The sequence below is a fragment of the Callospermophilus lateralis genome, chromosome 16 (genome assembly GCF_048772815.1).
Source record: "Callospermophilus lateralis isolate mCalLat2 chromosome 16, mCalLat2.hap1, whole genome shotgun sequence".
Taxonomy (NCBI): domain Eukaryota; kingdom Metazoa; phylum Chordata; class Mammalia; order Rodentia; family Sciuridae; genus Callospermophilus; species Callospermophilus lateralis.
In genome coordinates, this window is record NC_135320.1 from 90,141,120 (window position 1) to 90,147,150 (window position 6,031).

Consider the following 6,031-nt stretch of genomic DNA (forward strand, 5'->3'; position numbering starts at 1 on the left):
GTCAGGAAACAGGGTGGTGAAAAGTGTGCAGGGAAGATGTCCACTCCCACAGCACACTCCAGTGATCTACCTCCTCCAGCCACTTCCTACCTGCCCACAGTTACCACACAGTCAGTCCATTCAAACCAGGATGGAGGTTAGGTTACAGCTCTCACAACCCAGTCATTTCACCTCTAAATATTCCTGCATTAACTAGAGCTTTGGGGGAGCATCTCATATTCAGACCATAACATTCTACCCACAAAACTCATGTCCATCTCCATTTAGTCCATCACCAAGAGTCCCATAGTCAGTTCCAGCATGGCTCAAAAGTCAAAGTCCAAAGTCTCTTTTGACACCCAAGGCAAACTCTTGGCTGTGTGCCCCTGTAAAGACAAAAAGCAAGTTATATATACTCAATATACACTGGCACAGAATAAGCAATCCCATTCCAAAGTGGAGGAATAGGGGCAGGGATGGGGCCAAACAAAGACCAAAATTCAGCAGGCAAACAGATCCCATTATCTCGCATACAGCGTCTAGGACACGTGGCCGCAGGATGTGCTCTCCAAAGGGACTGGGCAGCCCTGCCCCTTTGGCTTTGCCAGTTGCAGCCAGGGCCTTTCATAGTCTGCTTTTGCAACCAACAGCTTTTTTCTGCAGATGGCCCACATTACTGGCATCTCTTAATTCCTGGGTCTCCATTTCCTCTTTGGCTTTGCCTTCACAGTTTCATGCAATGTCATCTCAGGGGCTGCCCCTAACTCCAGCATCCTGCCTTCCTGCAGAACCAGCACCACAGGGATGATGCCAAGGTCTGCCTTGGATTCTGCAGCACTTGGGCCCCCTGGAGTCGCAGATACAGCAGCCTCTTTTGTGCCTGAGTGGGTCGGCATGGTGAAACAACTTGCTAGCCCTGCACCCCATGTGAGAAGGGTGTCCCCATGACCTCTTCTTCAAGCGAATTTTCCATTCTACATCTTTGAGCATGCAGTGGATGTGGTCTTGCAAGTTCCTGAGATGCCCTCAAGTCATCTTTCCTGTTGTCTCTGTGCAAAGCACTTAGTTGCCGCAGTCTGGCTGGGCACAAATCACGAGCCACTCAAGCAGGAACAAACTTTGTTTCCGAACTCCCGAGAACGCCACACACTTGGCCTTCTCCTGGGACACACCACACACCAACTAGAAATCCCTCCTCCAGCACTTCCCCAACCAACAGGAACTCCCTAGGAATCCCCACGAGAACTCCAAAGTAGCTGGCACCTGGGGTGGACAGCAGGGGTCTAATATACAATTGAATACACAGCTTAACATAACCATCATCATCTCAATGGCTTTCTGGCCTCACCTCTCAACCACTCCCTTCTGGCAAAAAAGCCATGCATCATTCCCACTCGGCTATGGCTCTCAGCACTTAGTGACTCTTTAGGGACTGTAATCTCTTCAACAACCACCCCTTCCTGACCCCAACTTGATTTGCACTTTTCTAGTCAAACTGCAAGTTTTTTAAATCCCTTAGCTCTGTTTTCTGCTCCTATTTTTCACAGTAAACCTGGCTAAAGCCACTAGCAATATCCATGCCACTGACTGAATGTTGTGCTGCCTTGAAATTTCCTCTGCCAATTAATTGGTCCATCAATTTTAAATTCAGTCTTATACCAAGTCTCAGGACTTAGGCAAAATGTAACCAAGTTCTTTGTCAGAATGTTAACATGAGTGACCTCTGGTCCAATTCCCATGAGACTCTCATTCCCCTCTGAAACCTCATGAGCATAGTCTTTACTATCTGCAGTCCTATCAGCATCCTGTTCCCACCAGATTCACCCATTAAGCTGTGCTTACAAATTCTAAAACTTTTCCAACTTGAATCTCCAAACATTTCCATGCTTTTCCAGCAAACCATTTCCAAAGGCTTCTGAACCACATGGTCATGTTAGTTACACAATGACCCCACTTCTCAGTATCAATTTCTGTGTTAGTCAACCCTTGAGTTGCTATGACAAAAATGCTTCACAAGAACAACTTAGAGAAGGGAAAGTTTATTTGGGGTAACAGTTTCAGAGGTCTCAGTTCATAGATGGCAGATTCCATTGCTCTGGCCCAACGCACACCATGGGAGAAGGCCCAACAGAGGAAAGATGCTCAGCTCCTGTCAGGGTCAGGAGGAGAGATGGGGAGAGGTAAGGAGCTGCCCTCTTCTAGGGCACATCTCCAGTTTTCAACTACTCCAGCCACACCCCATCTGCCTACAGTTACCTCTGTCGCATTCCTCGAGACTAACACCCAGAGTCACTCCAGGGGAACTGGGCTGCACGAAATAATCACACAAGAGACAGAGATTCCTTTTCCTTTGGGTCCTGTGATGGCTCCTCTGACCTTAGGGGTCTGCAGAAAGAGAGAGAGGAGAGGGAGAGGCGAGCAGAGCCCTTTTATTGAGGAGAAGCCATTCAAATGAGGCAAGGGGCCAGGTTTCAGGGGGTTGAGTCTAGCCTTGTGATATCTGCTGTCAGCAGGTTGACTGACATCTAGGAAGGCCACACCCAAAGGCAGAGCAAGAGAAGGGGACACACAAAGGGAGTTTCCATGGAACATTCTATCCCAAACAGGGCAAAGGGGTAGGATTACAAAAGAACAGGTGAGTGTGGCTCAAGCCCATGAGTGACACACCTACATCTGAAGACATGCCCTCAACTTCCTGATCTGGGACAACAACGCTCAAGTCACTATGAAATGTCATGATCGGTCAGGGCCTCTCGCTTCAGGATGCAAGGCATGGGTCAATCAGAGTGGCTCCCCACATACCTCCAAGTCAGTCCCATTCAAACTATGCACTGATTAGCTTATAGCTCTCACACTCCAATCATTTCACATTCCTGCATTAATGCAGGAGCTTTTGGAGAACACCTTATATCCAAATCATAAAATCCATCTTCCTGAGCTCCAGGCATCCACTTATGGGCTCAGGAAGGAGGGGACTCTCCATCACAGAGGACCAATGAGTGGGAGCTGGAAGGTGAGGGAGGAGAAGATGCAAATGGCAGGCAGTGCCACAGGGCTCAGGAGAGAAAGCAGCTACCTTCTACATCTCCTGTGGGCAACCCAGGTCTGCAGGCAATGATGCACCTTATCCCTGGGTGGGGAGCAGAAATGGAGGGAAAGCTGTTCTTGAACTCTGGACTCCTTCAGGGAACCTAGTGGGTGCTCAGGGGGAGGGCTGAGTAGGGCAAGCCCTCTTTCTCCCGGTCCTGGTGCAGGAGCATCTGGTTCATGAAGGGCCGAGGACTAGCATCTTCTCACCAGGATTAATTTAGCCAGTGTCTCCAACCCCAATTCTTCCAAGGTGCTCTGGAATCAGGGTGTATTATTCCTCTGGGAAGGAGTGTTCCCTTTGGGAGAGATGGCTGCATCTCCCCCTTTCCTGCTCTTCCGCTTCCTCCAGCTGAGCCACCAGCCAACCCTTGCAGGGCAGGAAGTGGAGTGACCCCTGCTCCCACAGTGTCCTGCTTAGTGACCTGCACATCAGACGCCCGCCCTGAACAGTCATTTCCTCACCTGTATGGGCAGACTGTGGAGCTGCCATCGCTATGGAGCTGACATGAGGTTCGAGTGCCAGAGAGACCTAAAGATCCCTTCGCACATAGCCGGGCCCACTGAGAGGGAGCCCTGGAAGCATGTGAGCCACAATGGGTACCCCAGGGCGTATGTGTCATATCTTGAGTAGACTTTGAGCATCAATGCCAGTCACCAGAGCTAAAAACATGGGACAATGCCCTCAGGGTATCAAGGAGCAAGAGAGGACAGATGATCCAAAGGAATCACTTCCTGGGCCACAAGTCTGTCGTTAGAAGGTTGTATGAGGAAATGCCATATTCTCTCCAAGAACTGGAGAAGTTTCCCAGAGAAGAGGCATTTGGACTGGGTGCTGAAGGATCAGTAGGAGTTTGCCAAGAGGAACAGTGTGGATCTACCCCAGCTGCTAATGCAAAAGTGATCTGGGGATCTACCCCAGCCCTCTCTGTTTCTTTCCCTTTCCACCTGCCTCTAGGAAAGCACAATGCAGTCCTGCACAATCAGAGTCTTTTTTGTCCCTCAGTCTAGGGATTGAAGAGCTCTACCACTGAGCTCCACCCTAAGTCCCGGCCCCGCCCCAGCAAACTCAGGGTCCAAGAGCTGACTTCACTGTCACAAGTCAACCTGTACCCACCTCAGGAATTGGAAGCACCCCTACCACTGCACACAGGGAAGTGGTAATGAGATGCTAATGAGTGAAGATAAAAATCAGAGAGAGCAGTATTTTGCAAAATCACAACAGTTGTACTTCCAGGGGCTTCCTCCCCAGCAAGCACACTACCGAAGCTCAGGACAGTGCTGAGTGGGTGCAAGGCAACCATGAGGTTCCCACCTCCTGGCTGATGAAATAGGAGGGATCATTGCGGTAGCAGAGGCTGCCCCCGGCCTCCTGCCCTTCCTGTGCAGAGCACTGTCCTGCTCACATGGGACCCTGCGCAGCTCACCTCAGCACCTCCTCTGACTTGGCAGCACGCACAAGGCCCACCAGCAGCTGCCCCAGGCCACCTGTGGTGCTGGGATCCCATCCTGCCCAGGGTCCCAACCTCGCTCACAGCAGCTAGCTCTCTCGCCTGCCACCTGCTCCACACTGTCACCCACCCTGGGTATCCTTGGTGGCAACTGACACATGTTATTTTTTATTATGTAACTGTGGAGTGAATGAATGACAGATTCCAGAGGCTGAGCCAGAAAGGAGCTTGGAGATCCCCAGAACACCTGGAGGAGACCAAGGTCTGGAGCAGGAAGTGGCTCACAAGGTCACTGAGCAGTAGGGGCAGAACTGGTGCTCCTGGCTCCAGTCTAAGGTTCTCCCTCCTCACCAGGTTGTGGAAAGACCCCAGGGGCGGGGGTCCCTACCTGCTTCGGACAGTACCTCCCCTACCCTTGGTGTCCCATCTGCTCCCCCAGCTGTGCTATCTCTCTCTGGACCAGAGACCCGAACTGTCCCTTGACTACCCCTGACATTTGCCCCTGGATTAGAAAATGGTTTAAGGAACAAATGGGTGAGGCTGAGGGACAGTTTTCCTGATCCCTAAAAGCCTTCGCCTTCTGAGCTTGATGGGCCCCCGGCAAGGGAACAGGATATCCTTGGCGCCTGGATGGACAAGCACCTCTGGCCCCTAGGATGTGATGGGAGCCATGATTAGGTCATCTAGACTGGGCAGCAGGGGGCTGCTCCCTTGCCAGTCTGCAGGGAGTAGTCAGAGTGAGAGGGGCATGGGGCATTTTGTGGGAAGCTGGCCTGGCATTGGCCATGCAGATGACCACACACAGCCCTCCATTTTCACCAGGGTGGGAGGAAAAGAGCCCACAGATATTACAAAGGAGAAGGTGCCCCAGTTTAGTAGGGGCAGGCAGTATAGTGGGTCCCTGGGGCAGACGGGCACAGCTCCACCCAGCAGAGCATCTGCTCTGTGCCTGGCCCAGCAGGGCCATGGAGAAACAAGTCCCTGCCCCAGACTAGGGGACCAAGCCCCAGATGGTATTCAGTGTTGGGAAGGGGGCCAGGGGGTCCCAACCCAGCCGCACCGAGCAGCCCTGGGTCCTCAGCACATTGGCATTTCCTAGTCCTTCCCCATCTGCAAAGGGGGGCTTTGGCAGTGGTTCTATTTCTTAATGGTCAGTGTTACCTGCAGGGTGGCAGATCTGGGTCCGCTGGCTGGTGGTCAGGACAGACAGCCCCTGGTCCCCTGGTGAGAGTCCCACTTGGAGAAGCAGAGTGTGACTCAGTGTCCCCTCCCTGCCCCTCAACCATCTGTCTGCACCCTGACCCGGAGCAGCTGGGTCTTGCAGCCAGCATGCACCTGGCCTGCTCCCCAGGTATGAAGTGGGCAGCTGCAAGAGGGTCCTGAGGAGCCCTGTTCTTTCAAGGTGCCCCTGTCACCAGGTGGGACGGGTACAGGGCCCACTGGCCACAATGCCCTAAGATGGAGCCAGAGCAGCCCCAGGGAAACCCAGCAGGGCAGAGCAGGGGCTCGCCACG